The following is a 17819-nucleotide window of genomic DNA, read 5'->3' as shown; positions in this document are numbered from 1 at the left end:
ATGAGCTGTGCAAAGAAGGAACTCAACACTTCTTTGACATCTGGCATATTGGCAAATGTAAGAAATGTAATTTGTCCTTGAAAATGCATATATCTACAAGGAAGTCAAGAGAAAACATTGCATCACAGTAGTTCATGGAATTATTTTGTCTGTCTGTCTGTCTGTCTGTCTGTCTCAACAGCCCTAAATAAGCAGTTGGATGCCCTATCCAGAGAGCATGGCTGTGAGGAGGTGAGGCTTTGGAAGCCTTCCTTGGTGAACCACCTGTACTGGACTGCTGCTTCTACTCCCAGTGGCAATGCAGACATGATGGAGGCAAAGTGGAGGAGCCTTGTCAATCATGTACAAGATATACATGTGCATGATGACACCCCTGCATTCCCCGTCTGTCAGCATGGCGACTTGGAAGGAGAGGACAGAAACAAGGAGTGGCTCGAGCCAGGTATTTTCTCGCCCACAAATGTACACAAATTCACGTTTTCGTGATGTTTGTTAGTTGGTGGTCTGAATAACCTTTTCAAAACGTTGTACAAAATAAGCATATGATCAGGAAGAGATTGAAACATCGGTTGATGTGATGTTTGTGTGCAGGTTCAACAGCAGTTGTTAAACTGGAAGATCTTGTCACTAAAAAAATGTTCATTAAGGATGTACGGCAGCTATCACCCAACAACCAAACCTACTCACTCGAGGCGTTCCACTCTTTGATGCTGAAGTTCTGCCCTAAGCATACGGGCTTCTCGTATCTTGGAATGCATAGCAGGTACAGTCTGGCTATCAAGGGCCAGTGTTCTAATAGAATTTATGTGAAATTACATTATATTGAAATTGCAGGATGATAAAGTAAATGTATTATGAATGAAGAGGGTGTGACGACTCTTTTATTCTACAGTGTTTATTTTGGCTGGCACCTTGCAAGGACTGGTAACTGTTTTCATCCTCATTTGACATTAATAATTATAATATGCTCCTTTCCGTAGGCTCCTGTTAGCAGCTATGCATTACAACCACAACGGGAACAGAACACAGGCCACTACAGCTGATGGCGTGCCACGCCACTCAGTGGCCTACCCTAGGTTCCGTAAAGGGGAACATGTTGTTCATCCCATCAAAGAGAAGCCATCTTATGTTTTGTGTTCAATTACTAATTAAGTTGGAGTTGTCAACTATTTGGAAATACTGCTACGCTTTTATAATGTTTCAATATACAGTATCATGCGTTGACACAAAGGGTTGCCCACCTGCCCCTGGCAGGTAAATTAGGCTTTCAGGCAGGTAGTTTGCTTTCAGGTTGCCTGACAGGGGCACATGCTTGTTGTCTATACAACACAAGTCTTCTGGTCTGTAGAATGTAAAATAAAGAACTGTTTACCTACAATGTGCCGTTTTCACTGTTCCTACACTTATACGTGTGTGAACCTACAGTCATATTCATACATATTATGTTGGTATTTTGCATAGAAATTGAGGTATGACATTCTTTATCACAGCCCCAGAAAGTAGGGGGAAAAGTTAAATTGAACAGTAATTCAAATTGTAACTAACTTTATAATGGACGATTTGCTTTTTGGGCAAGAGGGCATGACCTTTGGGCAAGTACAACATGACCTGTACTTGCCCAGCGGGCAAGTGCTGCTGAGACCTTAGTGTCAACCCCTGTAATATATTATTCTCTTCTTTCCAGACTATGCATTTGATTTGATGGCCTCTTTGAAGGAGCAATATGCCAGAAATCCTTCTGCCCTGAGAGCCTTCAGTGAACGTTTGGCTGGAGCTGCACCTGCCCCGGTTGCAAGTACCTTCCAGCAGGTGGTCAAGGCGGAAGCTGTTGCTCAGTACCTGACACAGAAGTCCCGCTTTGCTTCTGGCCACAATGAGTACTAGCTCAGTTTAGTCCACAGAAAAGCTGGTAGCGGATCTCATTCACGTCACTGGAGGTGGTCCCAGACAGGTACCACTGTACCAGCTACAAGTGAGCTGCTGCACTTGGTCAAAAAGCTCTGTTGAAACATCCCAAGTCTGGCCAAGTTGTTTGAATGTCTCCTGATAATCTGGGTTTTCTTCAGTAACCTCAGTGCATTCAGATTTCCATGAACAGCAAAGGCACTCATATCCTGTAAATGTGTGTAGCGCAACCAGAAAGGTTTTCTCCCAAACCAAGGCCACAAACCATGTGCAGTTTTGTGTACCACGCTTCTGATAGATGGGACAAGGCATGTGTTTTTGGAATGCTAAACAGAAACATTTCATCAGCATCTCCAGAAGTAACAATAGTGTGCGTGATATGCTATCTAGGGATGCATGAAAAAATTATATCTGAGAAATGCCCAGGTGAATAAAAAAGTTCAATGTAAAAATGTCCCATACTGTTGGGTGAGCCGTTCAAAATACAATTCAGGTACGCATAAAATCCTTCCCTGGGCCGCATTTTGCCCGTGGGCCACACTTTGGAAAACCCTGGCTTAGGTCAAAGCTGTGTTACATGTACCGTTAATCACTAGCATGTCTTTTTTTATGTCTGTGTCTTTCTTTATTATCGGTCTTGAGAAGCAAGAAGTTATCTATCGGTATCGTTTGCAAAAAAACAATATTGTGTTTTCCTTACATGTCGTGTGCTGGGGTACAACCTTGAGTTTGAGAGTTCCTGACTGTAATGTATAAATGGTTTCTACATCCTCAAACCCATAAAGTATCACTCATGATTCTATGATGTTTAATTCAGAAGTTTAAGATGTACCCTGTTTCAGAGAGGCAGCTATTGTGGATTTGCCAAGTATAATTCAGCATGTCTGTTGTTATATTATGATGTTGGTCATGTTCATCCATGGTACAAACATCAGAAATGTTTTGGAGTTTAGACAACACTGAATTATATGGTTTTGCATAATCAGATTATACCCCTAAAATCATATTCAAGAAAAACATGAATACTGTCAATTAAATTAAATAATTTTATTCATGTTCAACGTCCAAGTCTGGCCATAAAAAGCCCCGGTAGGTTCCAGATTCTTCTGGAAACTGGTTCCTTATGGTGTGGACAACACAGGCAGGTAAGACCTTCCTATTGTGCCGACCAAGTATGCCATAAGTCCAGCGGGTCATCTGCCGGTATGCTGTGTAACGGTATTGGCTGTAAGAGAGAGATTCTGCTTTATTAATTCGGCAAGGGTACATTCAGGTGTCATAGAACGGCAGTAGTCATGTTCATTTCATATTGTACAACTTACTCAAATGTGCTGAGGTTGAGTGGCCCATGGTCCTGGCGGAAGGCAAGATATGCAATACGCAACACAAAGGGATTTAGACAGCTGCCTTCAAATCCAGGGTGTTGTGTGAGGCAAGAGATGTTGTCGGGTCTGGGCTGTAAGTCCTCCACCAACTTCCAGAACGGCTCTCTCTCTCTCTGCAGCACACACTTTCGAGAGCTGAGGTCATAGGCCCGCACTTTCCACAGGTGCACCTGAATTCAAACAAAGACAGAAAAAATAAAAGGTCACCTCACTGCACAAGTTTGATCTACTGCTGACATGTAGACCTACTGTGCAGGACACGAAAATAAAATCAGATCAAACTGGGGGTCCTTGAAATTAAAAGAGGCTGAGAATCAGTTATTTTTAGGCTATATAGCCCAGTGTGTCCCAAACTTTTTCATGTCAAGCACCCTCAAATTGGCATGTATTGGCTTGCAGACCCCCATTTGGTATGCCATGAAGGGACCCTCATAAGAGAAGATTTTTACGGCTCTAGCAGTGATTCTCAACCTGTTTCATTTCTTAACCCAGTTTGACATGCATTAGTCTACGGACCCCCATTTAATGGCATTTCTATCTCTAAGATCCCAATTCATATTGTAAAATCAATGTTGTACAAATGGAACCAAACGGACCCGTTTGGTGCCATTTGTACACTCTCGAGTTACAGACCCATAAGGGTCCATTTGGTTCCAAACTATCATTTAGCTGAGGACCCCCTGGAACTCTCTCAAGGACCCCTGAGTGAGTTTTGGTTCCATTTGTTCAAGTTACAGACCCATAGGGGTCCATTTGGTTCCAAACTATCATTTAGCTGGGGGACCCCCTGGAACTCCCTCAAGGACCCCGGGGGGTCCCCGGATCCCACTTTGGGAACCACTGATATGAAACCAAAACAACCACACAGCTACTATCCTGTTAGCAACAGCATTAGATTTGTAGCCTACTTTATCTTTCTTTGTGAAAATGGAGGCCATGAGGTATGCATCTCATACTTTTAATGTAGCTTATTTACCAATGTTGTAAAAGTATTATTTCATGGATCATGGCAGCCACGTAGATAGGCTGTACCGACGGGAGTTTCATATAAAAGTGGACTTACCAATCTGTCGTTCCAACTCGCCAGTGGTTGATGGCAGCCCATGCCTCCATCTCCTGGCGATAACGGGGTACTCTCACCTCGACCGCAGCGTCTCGACGTTGTCTGACAGGTTCGAAGTTATAAGGTACAGGTCCGTCATAGTCTCTGTTGTTGTTGTTGTTGTTGAATCCATCCTCTTGTTGAGCATCCATATTGAAGTCCGCGCTAGTCAAACTACACTGGCTTCTATTGGGAGGTGAAGAAGCGTCACCTAGTGTGACGTCACGCCAGTGGCAGCGCTCTGAAGGATTTTGATTTGCGCATACATGTAATTCGTGCGTGGCCATTTTAGAACCCTTCTGAGTGGAATTTCCAGCGTAACGTGAACAAAACAAATGTTGAAATGAAATACCAACTGTGTTTACTATATATAATTAAAGAGTAGGGTTTAACCTGAATGTTTACCTTTAAAGGACAGAACACCCTCAAAAGCGGAATTGTCTGAATGTCCCCTGTGTGAATAAAGAAAAGCACATTCTGTCTTTGATGGACAAGGCTTGGAGAAGGGTTTCACAGGAGGGTGAAAGAAGGATCAGAGTCCCTGTATGGAGTCCCTGTTCTGGGCATGTCATAGGTCAATATACCCCAGAGGACCGTGGTCAATAAAGTATATATGGTTTGAGTGGTTCAGACCACAGAGATTAGGAGGCGAGGAGATAAGAAATCTGTGAAAATCAACAATCAAGGGCAGTGCAAGGGCAGTGCAATCAGCACTAAACACGGGAAGACCTCAGGCAAACACCACAGTGAATCAACGGTTGAACAACATGTTGCTCTCCGTTGGTCATTTTTCTATCCACGGTTAAATCAATCCCAAACCCAATGTAACATGAAATAGCTCATTGCAGTTAGTTGTTGCATGAAGACCTTTTCCAAATGCCACATCCATACACGGCTTTGTGCATGAAAAGTACATCGATTGGCGGGAGCAGCGGTTGTACAATTTGCCAAGATGGGCTATAGCGCCCGAGCAGTCAAAGATTGGGAGGAAAGATTGGTCACAGGGTCACAGCGCAGGGGAGGAACAGGGCAGAGGACAATTAAACCTTGCCTCGGCAGTGATGGCAGTCACATGACATCGCTGGCATAAACCATGAAGCTAACGAGCTGACCGCCCAATATACGAAGACGTCCTTCCAGGTCCGATGGTCTTGCCCCTGGGCTGACGATGTGAGGTATCATGGAGGGGGGGGGGGGGGGGGGGGGGGGTATAATGCGTGTGTGTGTGATGATTTAACACATTCCTTAATTAGGGCAAGCGATTATGTGTGACTCTAGCGAAACCTCCCCCGCTTCTCCCGTGTTGCGGCCAGCGGGCCGTAGCGTATAGGGGAAGGGTTGTATGCAAATCAGTGTTGGCATTTGGCTCATCGCCACCGACCTGAAAGGTGAGGTGAGGGGTGAGGGCGGCCATTATCATAACTCATCTGGCGGGTCATTTCATCACGCATCTCTCTGGCGGGAGGGGGGGGGGGCTGGCAATAGCGAGACAGAGATTTTTTCCTGTTTTTCATGTGTTTTTGAGGTACTTCATTAGACCCCATTGGTGTGGTTGACGTGTAATGACGTCTTCTCTTTGTATTTAGGGTTTCTTCCTGGAGGCTGAAACCATGACAGTCAAACGTGCCAATGAAAAAGAACGTATATCGTCACATCACATCACAATATCATCCCCTCACCTAACCCCTCCCCCTTTATCATATAAAAACAGCTGTGGGTGCGGCTTCAGTTCAGGTTTATCACCACACATCACCACCCACCAGGCAAACCAGGCATACATGTCCACATGAAATCGACATTATAACAAATACTGTACACTTTCTTGAAAAAAATCTTCCTCCTTATATAATAATAATACCTGATGATCATGTTTAGGGTGGAACAAAATCCCTGCACTCCATCTTTAAAGAGGGACAGACAGCGGTAGGGATGACGTAGAGAGATGTTGAGAAAGCAAAAAAACAAAAAAGATTATGACCAAAGATGAAACTGCTTTAAGCTTGATTTCTACTTCGTTGTATGCCTGTGTTGCCTGCTGACAATATAGCTAGCCCCCACCCTGTGGAACTCTCTCCCAATAGAGATTTGCCATACTCCAACACTGGACACTTTTAAGGCTACCTTGAAAAGACATCTATTCTCTCAGGCTTATGGAATGTAGTTGTGTGGTGTTGTTTTTTTTTGTTTTTTTGTTCATTTTGTAAAGCGTCCTAGGGTTTATGAAAGGCGCTATATATATATATATTCAAGGTATTTTTTTGCAACCAAAGGTCGCAGTTACTATGAAATTGCACATTTCCCGTCAGTGTGTGTTTTTGTCACACCTCCATATATGGTCACGCCTTGTGACATCATGCCTCCATATATGGTCACGCCTTGTGACATCACACCTCCATTTATGGTCACGCCTCGTGACACATCACGCCACCATATATGGCCATCTCCATATATGAAGATCCTTCCCTCCATATACGAAGACCCTCCCCCACCTGTCCTTCCTGTTCTGACATTCCATATGTTGATCTGACCTCATCAAACCCCGTACACTCAAGACACACTCCATATATGGCCAGTACATAATCCATTCCATATGTTGATCTGACCCCGCATGCCAAAGCGCCAGCGCTCGCCTTCTGCCCGTCACTCGGGCGCTTCTCGCCCTCAGGGCGTATTACTGCTTATTAAATCTACAAGCTCACAACAACACGTAACCTCCACGTCGTGATGCTCAAGGTCATCCTCTATTTTCGGCGAGCAACACCGCCGCACGACGGAGCATAAATTAATGAAGCATTAGAAATGCCGCGGTCTGAATTACGCCGAGACCGAGAGCGGGAGAGGGAGAGGAGGTGTCCGTCTCAGTCCCCGTCACGCTCCTGTGCCTTTAGAGAGGGAGAGGGAGAGGAGGTGTCCGTCTCAGTCCCCGTCACGCTCCTGTGCCTTTACGACCAGCCGCTTGTCACACTGCTGGCTTTTAATTGACATTAACCCATTTAGGTCTAGCCTCAAAATTAAAAAAAAAATCTTCTAAATCCTCCGGTTTTCTGAAATAAATATTTGCACGATTTTTCAAAAATAGCAGACCTACAAGCTTGTAGATCTGCTATTTTTCAATAGCTAAATTATAATGTTTAAAACGCCAAAAGGGTGTCCCCGCCCAAAATGGGTTAAAACCCCTTGACCAGCGTGTCAACCCTCATCCTCCGTCACCGTCTCTGGGTCCTCTTCATGAAAAGGTCTCTCCCCGACGCCTCTCATCCCCCGTCACGCTCAACCCCACCGCTCTGTCATTTACATTAGGACGTGTCCGGCTGGGAGAGACAGCACAACTTGACTGCTCTCTCTCTCTCTCTCTCTCTCTCTCTTTTTCTCGCACGCGTGGGGAGGGGGTGGTGTGGTGTCTTTTTGATGGCCATGTGGACCGTCTCTCAGAGTGGGTTCGGGCTTGTAAAACTCGGCTTGTTCTGCCTCGCCGGCCTTTTACGTCAATGTGATATTTCATGGCCCAGCGATGCTCGCATGAAAGCCGATAAATAAATGAAAGAGACGTCCGCCCCTCAAAGCGTAAAGAGCAGTGCTTCAACATGACAAAACTTCTCATGGGAGTATACGCTGAAGTGTTAATAGAGGGAGGTGAGAGCCATGTCTTTCAGGCGGTCAATGTAAGCGGACTTGCAATACACAAGTAAGACGCGCGAACGCGGGAAGCGAACGCAGCTCGTAAATTGCAAAAACAACAATTAGAATAAATTACGTAATTTTTTAAGGTTTTTTTTAAGTTCTCTTTTTTTTGTGTTTTTTAAGATTTTTTTTTAAGTTAAGTTTTTTCTTTTAAAGTTTTTCCTTTTAAAGTTTATTTTTTAAGTTAAGTTTTTTTTAAGTTAAGTTGTGTGTGTGTGCGTTTTTCCTTTAAGTTTTTTTTAAGTTAAGTTTTTTTTTAAGTTAAGTTTTTTTTAAGTTAAGTTGTGTGTGTGTGTGTGCGTTTTTCCTTTTTAAGTTTTTTTTTTAAGTTAACTTTTTTTTTTAAGTTAAGTGTTTTTTTAAGTTAAGTTGTGTGTGTGTGTGTGTGTGTGTGTGTGTGTGTGTGTGTGTGTGTGTGTGTGTGTGTGCGTGCGTGCGTGCGTGCGTGTGTGCGTGCATGTGTGTTTTTGTGTGTGATACAGTTGCGCCCTCTGGTGGTGGGCGGGTGGTGTTACAGTGTGACACACACACACACACACAGACATGATCTGCTGGGTCTCATAGTAAATGCTCACTGCGTTCGCAACAATATGATCTACTATAGCAGTGGTTCCCAAACTGTGGTGCATGCACCCCTTGTGGTGCGCGAGCTCCTTCTAGGGGGTGAAAAGGCTAAAAGGCTAGACATGAAAAGGCTAATGGTGGTGCTATGGTTTTATTTGAAATATATCAACATATTATGCCAAATATGGCAAGTAGGGCGGCGGTGGCTCAGGGGTAGAGTGGCTGGATGGTAACCGCAAGGTTGCCTGTTTGAACCCGGGCTCCCCCAGAGTTAGTGTCGAAGTGTCCTTGAGCAAGACACTGAACCCCAAATTGCTCCCGATGTGCTGGCTAGTGCCTTGCATGGTTTCTGCCGCCATCGGTGTATGAATGTGTGTGTGAATGGGTGAATTGATGCACAATCTATGTAAAGCGCCTTGGATAAAGGCGCTATATAAATGCACCATTTACCATTTACCATTTACATGCAGAATATAGCCTATGCTGCTGCATATATATATATGCCCTATTCAGGTTCCTATATGTGCATGTATGTGACCAGGTCTAGCAAAATGGTCCTCATCTCGCCTATAATGAAAAGGCAGAAAATCTAAAATAAACTTGATTTTTCTTTTCTTTTTGTGATTTTCGTTTTTTTCATATTAACACAGTTTGAATGTTGAAGAAGGTTTTCATTCCAACAGATTATTGATTTGGGCAAATTAAATGTATACATTTATAAGTCAAAGTAGGCTAGCCAGCTCTAGGTGTTGAAATGTTGTGAACATTCAAAGGGGATTTTCTCAGCTTTGGGTAAACGGCACAATCATTTTAAATGGTCATATCTCCTTCAAATATTATTAAAGCTTACATTCTGTACTTTAATAAACTGTAAAAAAAACCTGAAAAATTACTCTGGTCGAGATGAGGGCCTATTTGCCAGACCCGGTCACATATGTGGATAAATAGGAAATGTATGTCTCTATATAGCTTATGCAATTTATATTTCCATGTGGGGGGGGGGGGCGTCAGCTAGGTTGGGAGGTAACAGGGGGTGCATGGACAAAAAGGTTTGGGAACCGCTGTACTATAGTATACATAGTACACACACACACACACACACACACACACACACACACACACACACACACACACACACACACACACACACACACACACACACACACACACACACACACACACACACACACACACACACACACACACACACACACACACACACACACACACACACACACACAGGTGTCTCGCTGGTTAAATACCGCCCAATAAGCAAGCGCCCCTCTGGAGAGAGAGAGAGGCAGAGAGTGACAGGTCAACGATAAATACGTACTGCATCACTTGCGATTCGTCGCACCTGTATTCACCTGCCCAGCTGAACCCATCACTATAAAAGGAAGAACTCTCTGCACACCTCAATGTCAGATTGTCAGTGATTCAGTCGCCACAATACACACACACACACACACACACACACACACACACACACACACACACACACACACACACACACACACACACACACACACACACACACACACACACACACACACACACACACACACACACACACACACACACACACACACACACACACACACACACACTACGTATGTAATATGTATATGGATCAAAACAAGTAAGCATCAATTAAATAAATCAATACCAATTAAATATTGACCTTTTTCTTTGTTTTGCAAATCATGCTTGGTGTTTGACCGTTTGACCAGAGACTGACCTCACCTCAGCACTTTACCTTCCTCTCCTTTACGCTCCGCTTCCTCAAATCGATGAAAACCTGGATTGCAGAGAGTGGAGTGGACAGACCTCTCTGGCTGTAGCAAGATACATGTACTGTGTGTGTGTGTGTGTGTGTGTGTGTGTGTGTGTGTGTGTATGTGTGTGTGTGTGTATGTGTGTGTGTGAGTGTGTGTGTGTGTGTGTGTGTGAGAGTGTGTGTGTGTGTGTGTGTGTGTGTGTAGATGTGCCTGCCTATATGTGAACTTGGACCTAAAGTTGTGCATGCCTTTCCAGAGTGAGTCAATGCACACGCGCGTGCGTGCGTGCGTGCGTGCGTGCGTGCGTGCGTCTATTTGCCTTTGCTGCGTGTCCTATCCTAGCAGACCTCACAGGACAGCATGGTTCTCTGAGCAATCAGGCACAACATGGTAAAAACTAAAGTGACCTGCTGCAGAGGTCAGTGAGGATGGTGTATGTGCAGTATTATTACACACTGCCAGGGAGTGCAAAGACACCAGAGAACGAACACAGAAGTGTAGTGTATTTGGTATATATTCTATTGCTCCATGTAGAGTCAGATTTGAACTTGTATCCACGGTGTCATGCCATGACATGTCCTCTTATTGGCTTATGCTCGTATCTCTTACAGCACCGTTTCCCAAACAGTGGGTCGGCCGGTCGGGACGGGACGCATGTTGTACCCACTTGTATGGGTCACGACTCACGAGTAAATATATACTACACCGGAATATATATTTATATTTAAAAAAAAATCAAATGTATTTCTCAAAAAGATTTGCAAAAGGTAAAAAAGGAAATCTAACATTTTCAGAAGTTAAAAAGATTTGTTTTCTCTTTTCAACATGTACGGTACATAGGCCTATTGAAAAACGAAGTAAATAAATTGTTAGGCTACACTTGGTGGTCAAGCAATCATTTGGAGACGGACAGACAGACGGACGGACCCGACCAAGCAACCAACCAACCATACATAAGACAGACAGACACACATAGCTGTTCATTGGAGTGGCTAGCACCACTCAATAAATCCCTATTATTGTGAAACTAAATACAACCACTCAATTGTATAAGATGAGATATATTGTATTATCATATTCTACCAAATTGAACAAAACACATTTGGATCAGTAAATAAATAAATCCCTGATCAAAGTTTAAAGTCTTAAAAGAAAAGCATTACATTTAAATTAAGAGTAAATCATGTGTTCCATTTAATCCTGCTCAGTTTGAAACCAGGTTAATAACAAACCATTATCGTCGCGATGCGATTTGTTGTGAGCTTGAGGACGAGTTATTTATCTCCCCCTCCCTTTTTTTTTACTTAAACATTTGACGTGTTTTGAATACATAAAATATTCACATCCAGTGCCCAAAATGGAGACAGCAGGTAAGCACGCAGGAGGAATACAGGAGGTGACACGGAGCACAGCAGATGGAGAGACAGATGCAGGGCGGTAAAGAGCCATGCAACCGTGTGTATCACGCTGCCAAAGCCATTTGAAGGACATGTACCTCTCTCGCTCTCCCTCTCTCTCCCTCCCCCTCTCTCTCTCTTTCTCTCTTTCTCTCTCTCTCCCAGTGGCAAACATGGCTGGCTCTGGATTCAGGAGTGGAGTTCAACAGTTCATGTCCTCTAAGGTTGCTGGCCCGCTCCGCTTCGCTCCACTCGGTCTGTCGCCGAGGAGTGGAAAGAACATATTTCACACTCGCGCACGCCCACACACGCGCGAGCAGGCGAGCATATGAATGCATATTATGTAAGTAAATACAGGCACATAATATTCCAAATACACAAAGTCACAACACTGAACACACATACATAGTATACACACCATTTGCTCATGCACTGTAATCTGCAGTCACACACAGGTACGCGCGCACGCATGCTAGTAACGTACCGAATATGCAGACAACACATCTGAGACGCGGCGAGATGTGTTGGTGCATACACAAGCTCCCCAAAACTACCCAGCCCGTGGGCAGTGCTGTATATACAGCTCTGCCCACGGAGTTACATCCCCGTAAGCATCGATACAGCATATAGCTGTATCGATGCTTACGGGGATGTAACTCTGAGAGTGTACAAATGGAACCAAATGGACCCGTTTGGTTCCATTTGTACACTCTCAGAGTTATGGTGGTGGAGTCCGGGGACCCCCAGGGCCCTACATCAGCTTGAATGTTGAATGACATTTGAATCTTTGATATTTTTAACAACACAAATCTTGTACAGCACAAGTTCTTTAAAGATGGGGGTCTGTGGCCAAATACACAGGTTTGAGAACCACTGCGTTACTGCAAGTTGGGGGGTGCTTGATTGTTTTAACTGCTGTATGATGGCAGCAAAGTAAGTATCACATTTACAATCACACTAAACGCGGTAACACAATCTTGATTCACATTAGATCAGCACTGTGTGATATGATAGGAGTTTGACCGGAGTTTTGCAAGCTGGCCATATTGCGTTGGATGGAACTCATTTGCATTTACGTTTAATAATTCCCACCAAATTCATGCAAATTTCAGATATGGCAACTGACAAAATAAACCTGCCGTGTCGTATCCACCGCTGCTCTCCACAGAAAATGTATTGGATCCGGTGACCGACTCGACATCCCGAGCGCCTGATTCAGCGTGTCTGCAGCATCGTTCACATAATGCTCAGATGGTTCCAGAACCTCCACACACATGTGGTAAGGTGAAAGAGAAGATGTGAATGTCACACTGTCGAGGCTGCTGCATTGCCAGCATGACCGGAATTGTTTCCGTCAAAAGAACAAAAACAACAAAACATGCATCTCAAACCCTTTTTTTCCCCCCACAGCGTAGAATAAACAGACCAGGAAAATAAGAGCGAGCTGTGTAAATTGTATTTTGTCACATGGGCAGCAGTTCTCAAAATGGGGTCCGTGGACCCCCAGGGGTCGATGAAGGGATTCCAGGGTGTCCCCAGAAGAATGTGTTAATAGCACCACGAGCAGCTTATATCAACATCACTGTGATATAGCATCATACGTGTAAGTTATTCAGAACACTTTAGAAGACATTTTTACAATGGGCCTCAGGTCTAAATGGGTAAATGCCAATTTGAGATCAAAGTCCCGATTGGCCCCTAGGAAATGCCACAGGAATTTCTAAAACTACACTATTGATTAGACAATCCAATAAGGTTGATGCAAGCCTGGAGCACGGTAAGGACATAATCTCATAGCAAATAAGACAGATAATGTGCTTCTCACTCACACTCAGCACCACCAACGCCACCTGTTTAACTCTCCATATCTGCCTGATTCACGTTTATGACCTGTTTGACACGAAAAACACTTTTTGTCGCCAAAAGGCGAGAGACTTTGCAGGTGTGATAACATAATACATAATTGATTAACAGTGTTCTTCCCGTCAAAGACTTGATGTCTAATAAAGCCAGAATTAGTGTGTTAAAGTATTATCTGCCCAATCTATCCTAGGCACAGTGACATGCTGTGGCTGATGGGGAATTGATGATGCATTTGACGAAGATGCAGAAATAGATGGGTCCTGTTTCTTAGCAGATTCACAATTGTTTTTTCTCTATTACCTATCGACACAGGTACTGAGGAAGCTAACACAGCAAGCAGGAAGAGTCATGATGAGTATCATTAGACTGGCAGTCTGGACTCAGCAGACATCAGTAAGAGCTTGCTGCATGTTGTACACAAATGCTGGATGTGCTGTGCTCTCTTATCATGATGGGGAGACAGAGGATGCTTCTGTCACTGCCATGGAGGGTGGGTGGGGGTCAACTGTGATCAGCATCAGCGTGAAAACCGGCTGAGGACGAGTGTTTATGCCGGGGACAGAACATGGGAGTATAGGGCGCAGGGCTAAGCTTGGTCCCATCTGGTCAATGAACTCCCAAGAGTGGGAGAGTAGGGGGGGGGGGGGGGGGGGGGGGGGGGGGTTGACAGAGTGGCATTCTGACGCACCGCCACTCCAACTACGTGGGTTCCGCGTGCGATTAGGGTTAGGTTTAGGGACAGGGCTAGTATTGAGCGCGGCGGAATGGCAGTGCGACGGAATAGCGGGCTTCGCAATGCCACTGTGAAACTGGAAGTCAGTGTCTCAAGATAGAATCGTCACGTGGGAATTGGAATGTTCCTGGTTAAATCCTTGCTCCTCATGCACTGTGTTAAGTGTCTGTGAACAGAACCCCGGGTGCTTTTCAATAGCCGACCACTAGGATGAGGTTTTAGAGGACAAAGTCCAGGCATGTGCAAAATATATTTCTGCCTGGTTTGTGTCATAACTACTAAGCCAGTTTTTCAAGAATTAGTTTTCCTGTCACGGTGGACTGCTCCTGTCGGAGCTGTGCTGTTCTTTAGGGACACAGAGAAGGATTTTACAGCATTGTAGAAGATGTGTTTTGTAGAGGCCAGCCAGGGTACAATTGGATCACGGCAGCCTTTTGTGACAAACACAGAGACACACATAAAGGTGAGTAGTTGACACAAACATCATGGATGGTGGACAGCCAAAGGAATGGATGAACAGGAGGGAAGGAGGCAGCAACACATCTGGTGAAAAGAGTGCTGTACACATGAATGTTTGTCAAAATATGGCCCCTATGTAGCTCTGGTCTATAGCTCTAATGCCTTTGCATTAGAGCTCAACATCCTGCGCTCGCATGAAATGCCGACCAGCCTCTCGACTGTAGTGAAAATAAAAATAACGTTTTCGCTAATCACCAATACAAAGACGGTTTGTATTCTGCCCTCCCTAGTGGTGAATTAGCAGGCTAGTTTGGCAGATAACGAACAGTCTTTCCAATGAGCACAAACGGTTTGCAGTAGTCTTGTTTATTGCCACTGGATAAGTTGTAAAACTGCAATAAGAAAATACAGAAAAATATGCATTCTGTAATATTAATATGTCAAAACATACAACAAAAGAAAAAACATACAAATGCTGCCACCATATATAATGTAATGTACTTAAATGGCATGCAGTTGTAGCAATGAGTGAGGTTGATTAGCTTAGTTAGCTTCAAACATAAACATCAACATTTGCTGATGTAGTGTAGTTTCAAAGCATTTGGATGGATAAACATCACCAAATAGACTGACAGAAGACTACAAGAAAACAATACTTCAAGAAAACCAACAGAAATATGCTTACAGTCATATATTTCTCAAGGCTTGTCAAAAGAGCAGGATCTAGCATGTTCTCTCCTCTGCTGTCTTGCATACACTGAACACATACTGAACTATGGCAAGCTAGAAGGGTCAAAAAACATCATATAGCAAAACTAAACCTGTAAGAAAACCAACACTAGGTGCCAATACTGCACACTAACAGTGGGCAGAACAGTTTGTATGATCACAAAGTCTACTTTCCGCGCTGGACGCACTCTGAACGTATAAAATGCACTTTTTGGCCAGAAAGGGATTTTTTTCCCCGGAAGGAAAAATCTTGTCTATGGTGTTTTCTCTTGGCATTATCGGTAGAGGGCGCAGTGGAGTAACTGCGGTAACTGCGGTGGAAAAACCCCATTTTCTGGCCAAAAGGTTTTTGAATTTTATACGCTCTAATGCAAAGGCATTAGAGCTATAGACCAGAGCTAACTCCTATGTAAGAACAGTCTAGATTGTAGAATAACTAACTATTAAAACCCACTATAATTATGTTTAGATATCTTGCTCTTGTTCTAAGTCATTGACATTTTAATGTCAAGTTTTTTTTTTAATCCAGTCCAAGATTCTACTATTGCACTTCTTAATTGAAGTGCAATAAAATGCAACGATAAATCATTTGCAAAATGTAGTGAGTTGGTCTCAAGCACGTAGAATCGTAGATTTGTATTACCGTATTTAAGACTGGAATCCACTGCTTCCTCTGCATGCTTTAGAAAATGGTCAAATAAAGCATACTGTGACTTGTAGTCAATAGGGTCCTTTTAAGCTCACTAGACTGACCATTTCCTTAGCAATTTAAATCCATCAGTGGAGATGCATTTTCTGATTGCTTAAGTATCTCTCCTAAGCTGTTTAACAGAGACTGAAGGTCATTATTTTCAACAAAAGGCCATCATGTTGACTGATGGATGAAAATCCATTCTCATTCATGTGTAATTGCCTTAGAGAGAGGGTAAAAGCCCCCTGCTCCAATACAGTCAAATCTATGCTAATTCATCCATTCGTAACACAGCACAAAATGCAACCAATGAACGCCCTACCAACACACATTAAGACATGTGAATCCCTTGACTCCTTCAAAACCGCTCTCAAAGAGGACCTACGGACGGCTGCAATTCGAAACTGGACGAAACTTTTGACCGTGTGTATTGGTACAGTACCATGCCTTGCTCTTCTCACCACTCCTCCAATTGTCAACACATAGATACCATGCTACTCAGAGCACTCTTTCTTCCCCCTCAAATGTTGTACATATAATACTTCATCTTTCGGGGGCGACCATATCTTCGGGTAAAGAGGATTTCTGGTAAATCAGAAGGTCACATGGGGGCCTCTTGGGCCCACCCATGTCTACGTGTTAAAAGTGTTCCTGAGCGAGACACTTAACTCCTGTAACAGTTCCCCCGAGTGCTCATCATGGCCACAGCACGAGCCGCAGGTTGGGTGCAGCTAAAACGGAATTTCCGCCCCGGGGTAATTTACAAATGTATACCTTCTTTCTTTGTCTTTCTCTTGTGCCTGTCCCACACGCCTGGCTAAGCATGTCTTGTCTTCGTATCTGTGAATCACCCATTTCCACCCGTCTTTCTCTCTCTGTCTGAAACCAATAATGATGATGCTGACGTTTTCCATTAAGTTTTTTTTTTATTATTATTATTATTAGAACCCACACTGACACCTCCAGAACACCACCCACTACACACGTATACAGGAGGCATTGACTTTTACCCGCCTGTCTGGCCTAATTAATTCAACTCAGTTATGAAGGGAATATAGATGGAAAGGGGGGAGGGCCTGGACCCGAGACACCACCAGCCTGTGTGAAATGAGACGGAACAATGTTACGATAATGATTATAATATCTTGTGTACTCTGTGTAGACAGCAACCTGAGATGAGAGTCCAAATTAGATTTCCGTGCTCAGCCGTTCCTGTATGAGTCATTTCAGTTTAGACACCAGAATAAACATTGATTTTTAATGCAAACACATTAAAAGTGAAAGTTTATCTGCAGTTAATCTAGCGTTAAATAAAGATGGAGGTTACCTATTGACTTTAGACAACCAATTTGCAATGGGCAATATGGACCATAATACAATAATTGTACCAGTATTAAGTTCAAATTTTTCTACAGATTTCTCAAGCTGCCTCTATTTTTCATGTAACCTGCATCAAAATATGATATTGATATTGATTTTTGTAATATTTTAATACAACGCTTTTTTCTTATTAAAACTTTAAATGAGCTATA

This window comes from Electrona antarctica (genome assembly GCF_951216825.1).
Source record: "Electrona antarctica genome assembly, chromosome: 8".
Classification (NCBI taxonomy): domain Eukaryota; kingdom Metazoa; phylum Chordata; class Actinopteri; order Myctophiformes; family Myctophidae; genus Electrona; species Electrona antarctica.
The sequence above is the reverse complement of the archived record's forward strand: the minus strand, read 5'-3'. Positions refer to the sequence as shown.